Genomic DNA, 10328 nt, shown 5'->3' on the forward strand with positions numbered 1-10328 from the left:
CAGCCTCCCTGCACATCACCACAGACTGCACAGGAGAGAGAATCCCTGCAAGAATTTCTTCCAAGGATGACTTTTCTTCTGTTATTTAAAGAAAAGTCATTTAATTATAGACTGTCCCAAAGCCTTAACATTACAAAAATATAAAAAAACCCAACATTAACACACAGGAACAGAGGCAGATATCCCCTCCCTACTCTTGAAGGTCTCTTGGCATCACTTCATGAAGGCAAGTACAGCACAATGCAGGCTCTGGATTACAGGGGATACAAGGCAGCTAGAGATCCAGGATGTGGGGCAGCAGCAAAGACAGATAGAAAGAAGTTTAGGAGTTTACCAAAGAAAGTCAGCCATGCACTATTTTTCACTTTGAAGCAAAACACCTAAAAAGTGATGCACACATTAGCAAAACATGTGCATAGTAAGATTTCAGTCTAATGACTAGTGGTTGAAAGTAATCCCAAGGAATAATTGTAGATGAGTGACAGAGCATGAAAGTCTATGAGCACTCAAAGCTAGGCAAGGTAGAACTGTTTTCCCTGGTCTGCTATTCCACTTTCCTTTATCAGTGTTATAATAATTGTGTACAAAAATAACATGTTTGTAATTTAAAGGAGTCGCATACATCTTCACTGACTTTGAAACAGAAAAAAATCCTCCTGGGCACTACGATGAATAGAAGCCATTTGGCAATACAGAATTACAGAAATAAGTTTACAGATATGGTCTGGTACAGCCAGAGTGCTGCAGCCAATCCAAAAGCCAATTTAATTATAGCCTGAGACAAATTTCAAGCTGTTTTAGATTACAGTAGCAGCACAAAACAGTGTTAACATATCAAAAGTTTGTTCCCGAAGCAGTACTAATACTGCAGAAACATGCTCAGGGCAAGGGTTTACCAGAGTAACACTGAAGCATTGCCTACACCCATGGCAAGACATAATACATATTAACCTAGATCTCCAGAAGCATCACAAAGAAAGGGCAAAAGAAGGGATGAAGTTACCTTCATGAAGAAAACATAAGCACGTTTAAATTATGCTTTTAACTTACGCATTATTGTAATTCAATCTAAACCAATAAAATATAGTGAAAATACTGTTTGACTAGTATCAAAGCCTGCAGCCAGCCTGCTGCTAGAGCTGAATTTGCTAATCAGAAGGGAGGTGGAGAAGGATGGACACTGAGGGAGAGGTAAGGCACTACCGTCTCTTGCCCAACACACAGCAGAGAGAATAATTTCTGCACGTTAAATGTTAAGTGGTGCTATGGAGACCTGGAGGAGAGATGGAAGGATTATACCTCAAACTCCAGTAGCTGTTCCTGATTCAAAGAGTGCCCAAGCATATGACCTCTGACATATCTGCATCACTTTTAGCTTTAAAATCTACAGATTGTAGAATGTAAAAGATACGTAATTTTGAAGATAGTGACTGAGAAGCTAAGAACTTTCAGATTGCCTTTTCCTGTAGGAAATGCACAGGATGTCAAGAAGTGATTGTACCCCGCTCCCATGAAGACAGGCAAGAGAGCCGAGCAAGCCTAAGATACTGTAAAACCGGCTTCCTAGAAATAGCAAATGAAGCAGAAATTAAAGGAGCTGTGGAAAAGAAACAGTGACAACAACAACAGGACCAAATCCTGCCTCTTGGCCAACCTCAGCATGAAGAAGTGTGAAATCAGCTCTTGCATACTGCTATCTCTTCCAGCCCATACTGAAGAATCTTTATAGTTTTATAAATTTACTCTTTGCCTTTAAAAAAAAAAATCCCAAACCCCATGCTTAAACAGGCTAATAAGCCCCACTATATATTCTGACATACTCTTCTGATAATTGTTCCTTCTACTTGGCATCAAGACAGTTCCAGTCAATAGACCTCATGGGTAAACGGTCTCCTTGTTTTTAAGGCAGCTTACAAAAATCTGACGCACTATAGCAGCAATTATTTAGCTGACAAAAAAATCAAGACCTGACAGAGAAGCATGACTGGGTCATGCTTCTAGGTAACAGTAACAAACGTTGGAGGAAAGTCTGCAAGAATTTCAGTGCAAGGCCTGATGTTGCAATTAGTGTGGCAGAGTCTTACATCAAATGCATCTGCCTTGTTCACATGTGTTCATCAGGAGACAAACTAGATCAAGCAAAAGTAACTGCATACAAGTTGTTACGCGGAAGAAATCTTTGCTGAAGATGCTAAAAGCTTACATAGATTCAAAAAGTGACTTGACAAATTCACTAAAAATAATAATTAAAAAATCCATTAAACAGTTACATACTGTTCTATCTTCAGCTTAGGAAGCCTTCAATTCACAAATCACTGAAGGTAGCAAGAGCATTCTGTAGAGTCATTTTATATGCTTTCCCTAACATCTTAGGATGGAATACTGGCCTAGATGGACCTGAGATATGAGTCAGTATGGCTAGACTTATGTTTTTACCAGTTACTTTCAGAGGAAGTAGAGGGTGTGTATATACATCTCCTTTATTCCTTCAAGAAGGTCAGAGACCAAAAAATAAAGAATCAATCAAAAACTCTCATATACACAACCCAATTACCTGTCTTACAACATTCCCTTTCATGTGAGCAACATTTTGAACAGCTTTACTGGAAAAATGATTTCCTAATTTTACAGGATCATAGCACTTTTAAAATTAAACTTATAAATATGGAGCATTCCCTGTGGAAATTCCTATTGTGTATATATATAGATCTTTCCTATGTTAGCTTACTTCAGTCTCAATACACTGTGGTAGCAGTGCTCAAAATACAGCCAAACTCAAACATCAAGTTGAAAACTCAGACACAAGGTAGTTATTAAACAGCAGAACAAAGCTATGGAGGTCTGTCTCTCACCATCTTACTAAAGGTCCTGGATAATCTTAAGTGTCTTAATCTCACTGTGGAAGAATTGCAATATCCCACTTTATTTCAGGACACATCCTCACCTCTGGAAGCCTACAAATTAGAACAATTAGAACAAGTGAAGTTTATTTAGACTGCTGTAGCCCATGACCTTCTTTACTTTATCAAATTCCCCACCACAAACATGGGATCCACCCCAAGAGTAGATGCCAAAGGTGTTTTAGGAAGCTGATGCAAACTACAGCTTTTTAGGTAGACAAAGCTGGGCACCTGCAACAACAAAAGAAGTAACCCCAGTAAACTGCAGTCTAGAAAACAGATCAATCTCCCTGTTCAATACTTGCAGAGGAGGAACAAATAAAAAAAGTTGTAAATAGAATTTAAGCATAACTTGACTTTTCCCCAACATGAACTTTACTGGCATTAAGCCAAAATGAAACAGATGGGGTGGGGAATAAGGGGAGAATAAAAGTAGGATTGAGAGTGCTTAGACTAAAGAAAGAAAAACAGTGGAGTTTCCAAGTGCAACTGAGCAGCAGAACTGGGGCTCAGTTAATGGCAGCATTAACTGCACACACTCAGCATCCCTCACCGTTTTACAAACATTGCTTGCTTCCAACACACAATACCAATTATAAAAATTAAATCCCTCACATTAAACCAAACAAAACCCCCCTTAAATCTTTGTATAAATAAGTTGTGCCACGCACATCCATTCTGTTATTAGGGTAGAAATGCATATGACAGTACAGGAAACAAGTTGATTAAACAACATAAGTGCACTGGACTAACAGCCCCTCAGCCCTGGAATACATCATACCTCCTGCTGAACTTGAAATAGCAATTAAAAACAAGTCATACGCTGTTAGGGTAGGTCTGACAGCAGGAGCTTGAAAGGTTCTGAATTGTTCCTTGAAGACACATATCTTCCTTCATTGCCTGCCTCTGCTGTAGCAAACCCTGCTTAGAGAGCCGGCTCAACTCCTAGCAGCTGCAGCTTAAAGTCTCCTCTGTGACATATTCTTCTCATAGGCATGCAAGGGCATCAGCCTTAGAAATTCTGGATTTGCTATTCACAGCATTTCATTTCTGTAAAAAACAAAACATCTAAAGGTGAGGTTGCAAGATACTGGGACTGTTTTTCACCTTTGGAAGGTTTATGACCATAAAGGAGTGATGTAACTGACTGGAAAACCAAAAACAGCCAAAACAAACAAAAGAACCCCACCCCCCAAAAAAGCTGCAATCAAGACAGACAGGTCTGGATTCTCTGCTAACATGAGGCTGCACTGAACAGAACATACATAAATATATTAAATATGGTAACAGATGCACCTTGACAGCATTATTATGGCTACCTGGTTGCACAGCCAACTGAATGTATTATTGCCTGCACAATGACTTACAAGTAACAGCATACCAAACACATAATTTCATACTGCCAGAGACTATTCACATACATTGCTGAGCAGTCAGACACACCAGTGATTTCTGTGCCAAAACCACCTATCTACAGGGAGAATCAGCACAGTTAATTATGACAACAAATCATTAGGAACGCACACCAGATAAGCACGCCTGAACTACTGTCAGTTTATATGATCCTAATCCTCTCCCAACAACATCTCAGCAGCAAAGCTAAACTCTTCTGCTCCCCCTTTTTTTTTTAGAGGAAAGTCTATTACTTTCCACCAATCTCCCTGACAAAGTTGCTCCAATTTTTGATTCAAGCAGAAAACTAAATCCAACACCAGAAAATCCCTCCAATATCATCACCAGCTTAACATCTACTAATTTAGCAGGCAAACACTATGGTCTGCTTACAATAAATATTTAACTGCAGCTTAAGTATATCCACCTGCAAAGTTAATATAGATTATTACTTGCAAAGTTTAAGTAATCTGCTGGTAGCCGAAACAAATGTATCTGAATAAAGCAAGAACTAAGCAGAGGTTATATTTATAGTATCAGACTCGATTTACACCTGACACCACCAGAAATGCCACACAGAGGTATGTTTTCATCACCTGATCCTGGACCAGTTTGTTTAATTGATCCTTAGGTAATGCAAAATGTCCCTCTTAAGCAAGTCCTCTCCCTCCCCCCTGAAAAGTGCTTTTGTGGGGAGCCTGTTATTCATCTTCCTTCAAACATGGCCATTTCAAGTCACTTTTCATAGCTGTGGTCAACAGTACTTCCTCCAGTCCTTATTCTGGGGGAACAGTATTTTACCTCGAATAACTGACTCAGCCATACAGCAAACTGATAAAATCTGTTGCTCAATGGTCTTGTATATAACCTATTATATTAGGTTATTAAAAGGCTCACAGTCTGAGATCAATCAATTTAAACCTCCATTCCAGGGAAAATGGTGCTCATCTTACCCATTCAAGTCATTTTATGATAGATGCACTCACCATAATTATCAAGAATTAAACAAACTTGTCAAAAATCTATTCAGATGTTAGGAACATCACAGTAAGTTCCTGATCAGAGATTTGGTATTTTGATCCAAATTCTGGAAGACAGGATATTTTGCGGGGGGGGGGGGGAAATCATGTATTTCTAGGTTTGCCACATAGAATTGATGTTGCCAAGCGCTCTGTGATATTTAATAAAAATTAGCATAAGTGGGGCAACTGCCACTTGCTGCACTGATACATCGTATCAGACTAAATGAGACTAAGTGGGACAAATTTTTTGTGGTTTTCAAGCCCACTGCTGATCACAGCAGAGATTCTGTTTGTAATTAGACAGAAGAGATTTCTGGGACTGACAAAAATGTTTTATCATGCCAACTGTTAGTCACTTCAGCCATTTCTCTACAGCCCTTCTATAACCATTTTTCCCATTTTTGTAATGAACTCTCCTCCCTAGTTGGAGCATGCTCAGGGGAAAATGTTCAACCTTCCTCTCCCCCTGCAAATCTATAGTTTCCTTCTCTGATCTGCAGCCTCACCATTTTTTAGTTTGCAGACAGCTGGTGACTTGCCCGAAGGTGATGTCCTCATGGATGACCCACTTTCTCTTCCACCCTTGGGAAATCCCAGTGCATTCTCAAACACATTCAATGGTCCCTTGAGCTTTTTTCTCAAAGACACAAAGTCCCCAGAGGTGTAAAACTTGGTTTCAGATTGGAAGCTCAAATGTCATTGTTATTTGAAGGATCTACAGTTCCAGATGAATGTTTCCTTTCTACTTAATATCTAAAGATAATATTAGCAAAGAAAACAATAACATCAAGGCAGATAATGGCTGTGGCCTGCATGTGTTTCTCTCTATGCCTAAACATCCTAGAAAGATATATGAAAACTCTTGTATATGTAAGCATGGTCTGTTTAATTTCTTTCTGCACTGCTGTGTGAGTCAGTTTCCAAGGAGAAATGGTGTTATTAACATTATGGAAGAGTTTACAAGCTGGTCTGGACTGCCTCTGTATAAGCCATTTCCACATGTGTCAACAATGCCATCTAGCCCACAACTGTCAGCATCTGCTTGCATTCTTCCAGCCCATGCAAGTAATCATCTTCCATCCATAAGTTTTCCTTTCTATTGAGTTAAGCAGTTCTAGGACTTAGGCATGCGTCTTCTCATTCTGCTACCAGGTCTTACACCAGCTTGTTGTGCTTGATAGAAAAACACCTTGAATATTATTCTAAAAAAAAAAATCTTCAAAATGCATTCTTCAGGGTAGATTCACTGTAATAAACCAATTTGCAAATTAAGGATCAAAGTACCAGTGCTATGCCAGGTAACTGGATCCTGAGAGTTTCCTATTACAGAACACAGCTGGTCAGAATTTGTTTCTATAAAAAAAGCATCATAAACCTTATGTCATATTTTAATATAAAAATAATTTTAATTCTATTCCTGGTTGTAATAAAGTAATGGAAAACTAAATTTTGTACACCTGAGCTGGCAAAGCTCTGAACAATTTTTCAAACTGATCTCAACCTTAAATGGGTAATTGCACATTCTGTGCTCAACTTGCCAGAGTAAGCCGTCTGCCAGTGAACACTTTAACACACAGCCAGAACAACTACTGGTTCAAGTCTAGCCTAGAGGGTGGGGGGGAAAAATTGTCTATCATTTCATCACAGTCAGAAGCACAGGTAGCAAGGTTAAAGAAAACCTGTTTCACAAAAGAAGCAACAACCACGCTAAAAATATCAGCTTCTGAGTTGCCATCAAACTTGAAAATAGGCTGCAGAGACCTGTGCAACCAGATGGCCCCAAGTCCTAGAACCCAAATGCCTCTTGCCGTTTTCCACAAATCAACTGTCACAAGAGTGAGAAAATACTCGACTACCGGCCCTTTGCATTTGTACCTTTTACATTTTCTTTTTTTTTTTTTCCTGTTAGCTCCATGGACAAAGCCCCTTAAGCCTCATATCTCTTGATAAGCAACTGCTCCCGATTCTTTATAGACATGGAGAACAGCAGAAAGAAAAAGTGCATCTTCCACAAAATGCTTAAGACAACCAAATTCATGCACAGACACCTATGAAGTCATACAGGTCATAGATACAGGCCACAGCATTGCTACAGAGAGAAGCAGAAAAACAGGGAGGCAATTCTGTCCTTGTCTACAACTAGGGAGACACAGTGGCATCTGGTAAACAGCCAGCATGTATGCCTCATGGTCACCAAACAAGCTGGAGCTGAAAAGAGGCTGAAAGATGCCTTCCAGCCACCTGAAAACTGAACTCTAAAATGTGTGTATCTTATCCAAAAGGCACACTGAAAAGCAAATGAATGTAGTGTAGAAGTATCTCCCTATGATGAAAATTTAAGAAACTGAAGAGCTCTCCCATTCTAGCTCATCTTCCGCTAGAAGCTGAAGCCTGACAACTGCAAATTAGTTTTTCAAGGTAGTTTTCCTTAAGGACAAGACCTAGAAAAGGGGCAGGGTGGATTCTAAATCTCTTGTTCTTTTCAGATCAAGGCTAGGCACCTCTTGCTCTCTTCTGATCAAGGCTTGGCACCTTTAAAAAAAAGGCATGCTTTAGCTACAAATCAACTGTCACAAGAGTGAGAAAATACTCGACTACCGGCCCTTTGCATTTGTACCTTTTACATTTTCTTTTTTTTTTTTCCTGTTAGCTCCATGGACAAAGCCCCTTAAGCCTCATATCTCTTGATAAGCAACTGCTCCCGATTCTTTATAGACATGGAGAACAGCAGAAAGAAAAAGTGCATCTTCCACAAAATGCTTAAGACAACCAAATTCATGCACAGACACCTATGAAGTCATACAGGTCATAGATACAGGCCACAGCATTGCTACAGAGAGAAGCAGAAAAACAGGGAGGCAATTCTGTCCTTGTCTACAACTAGGGAGACACAGTGGCATCTGGTAAACAGCCAGCATGTATGCCTCATGGTCACCAAACAAGCTGGAGCTGAAAAGAGGCTGAAAGATGCCTTCCAGCCACCTGAAAACTGAACTCTAAAATGTGTGTATCTTATCCAAAAGGCACACTGAAAAGCAAATGAATGTAGTGTAGAAGTATCTCCCTATGATGAAAATTTAAGAAACTGAAGAGCTCTCCCATTCTAGCTCATCTTCCGCTAGAAGCTGAAGCCTGACAACTGCAAATTAGTTTTTCAAGGTAGTTTTCCTTAAGGACAAGACCTAGAAAAGGGGCAGGGTGGATTCTAAATCTCTTGTTCTTTTCAGATCAAGGCTAGGCACCTCTTGCTCTCTTCTGATCAAGGCTTGGCACCTTTAAAAAAAAGGCATGCTTTAGCTACTGCAAATTTTAGTACAAACAAAAATGACAAAAAAACAAATCAAAAAATCGCATTTTTGGTTGCTTAGACACTAATGAACGGAAGTTGAGAATCACTGGAAGCACCGTTACACTGCATTACCTACATTCCCTCCTCCATAAAGCCTACAAACAGACACTGGTCCTGGATGCACAGCTTCAAGGTTCCTGGTTAGCCAATCTAAAACCTACCTGCAATGAAGAGAAACAGTTCCCCTCTCCTGCCAGCTCTGAACTCCTGCACACAGGATTCCACCATGGGCTAGTTCAGGGACGTGTAACAGCAGAAAAACTATTCCTCTTCCTAATAAATAAGGAATATTTATATAAATATAAATAAGGAATAAATATTTCCTTGGCTTAGACCTCCTTGACCTCCTTGAACTGGTTCATTGTAGGGTCAGTCAAGTGCAAGTGCCAGCACAATGGAGGAGCAGTACCTCAGATCCGTTTCAGCTTCAGTCAAGCTGCGCTCTGTGTTCATCTCCACAGCAGGAAGCCCTTGGCCTTCCATGAGATCACAGGATTCAGCCACTTCTGCTTAAAAGCAGTGGAGCAACTCTGCCTGAGGCCAGCTTTTTTTTTCCTCCAAGGAAAGCAAAATTTAAAGAAACCAGTTAGTTTCGGTAACTTACTTGCATAACCCCTAAACCAGTAAATTTTAGAGTCTAATGCAGCTAGAGTCTGTTTAAATAATTCAAGATGTAATTAAACTACAAAGCTCTAAGTCTCTTAACACAATGTCACCACAAAGGTGACTTCTATTCTGCGACTGAGGTACTTCAGCAAGCAAGCAACAAGCAACTTTCTCTTCTTCATGAAATGAGCGAAGAAACCCACACAATTTAATGGAGTGTCCAATCAAAAGGAGCTGATGCCTGTGTGAAGGTAAAAGTACAAGACAGCTACACCATCCCCTTGTTTGAGTGAGCAGAACATGTATCAAGAATTTAAGCTATACATCAAGAAGACTATGAAGTTGCTAGTCCCTAACTACAGAATTGAAATTTTAAAGAGTTATGCTAAAAGAAGAGGGGAAACAACAGAACTACCTACTGACTGCTCTCCACTACCTCAGAAAGGCTGGAGGCTGGGAAGCAGGCAGCAGTGCAGCAGAAAGGAGAGATGGCTATAGTCTGCTTCAAGCGCTGCATGTACAGCTACCTACCTACCTCACAGTCCTCAGAAGCAACATCTAGCTTTTTAACGTTGGGGATGGATGAACCACACAAATCAGGATCTGGGGAAGGGGAAGAGAAGAACTTCAGGTATGTTTACATCTTTGGACTATGCTCCGACCAAGAAGGGGAAAACACCTTGTGGCAAATAGGTCTTGGGTGACTAGCAATGATCCTGTTGGTGAAATCTCCTTGCCAGATGGCAGTATCCCATCCTCTTGCACCAGGAATACGCACCTGCTGCAGAGGCAACTCACGGTACCTGGTAGGCAGACAGCTGAATTTGTGAGGTGAAAGGATGGCACGGCAACCTGCCAGTCAGGTGCAAGAGTGGCCCACCAAGGTGCTGGGAGGCAGATTCTTACAAAGAAAGCAAGTTGAGGTGCAGTACAGTTGAGATCTACACAACCAAGTTCTGCATGGAGAAGGTGAATGAGAAATGACTGTTTACTGCTTTTTCCAAAATGTTAAGAAAGCAGCAGCAGGCAACTCTAGCAGGTGGCGTATTTGAAACAAAT

This window comes from Egretta garzetta, unplaced genomic scaffold (genome assembly GCF_000687185.1).
Source record: "Egretta garzetta isolate BGI_Z169 unplaced genomic scaffold, ASM68718v1 scaffold17, whole genome shotgun sequence".
Lineage (NCBI taxonomy): Eukaryota > Metazoa > Chordata > Aves > Pelecaniformes > Ardeidae > Egretta > Egretta garzetta.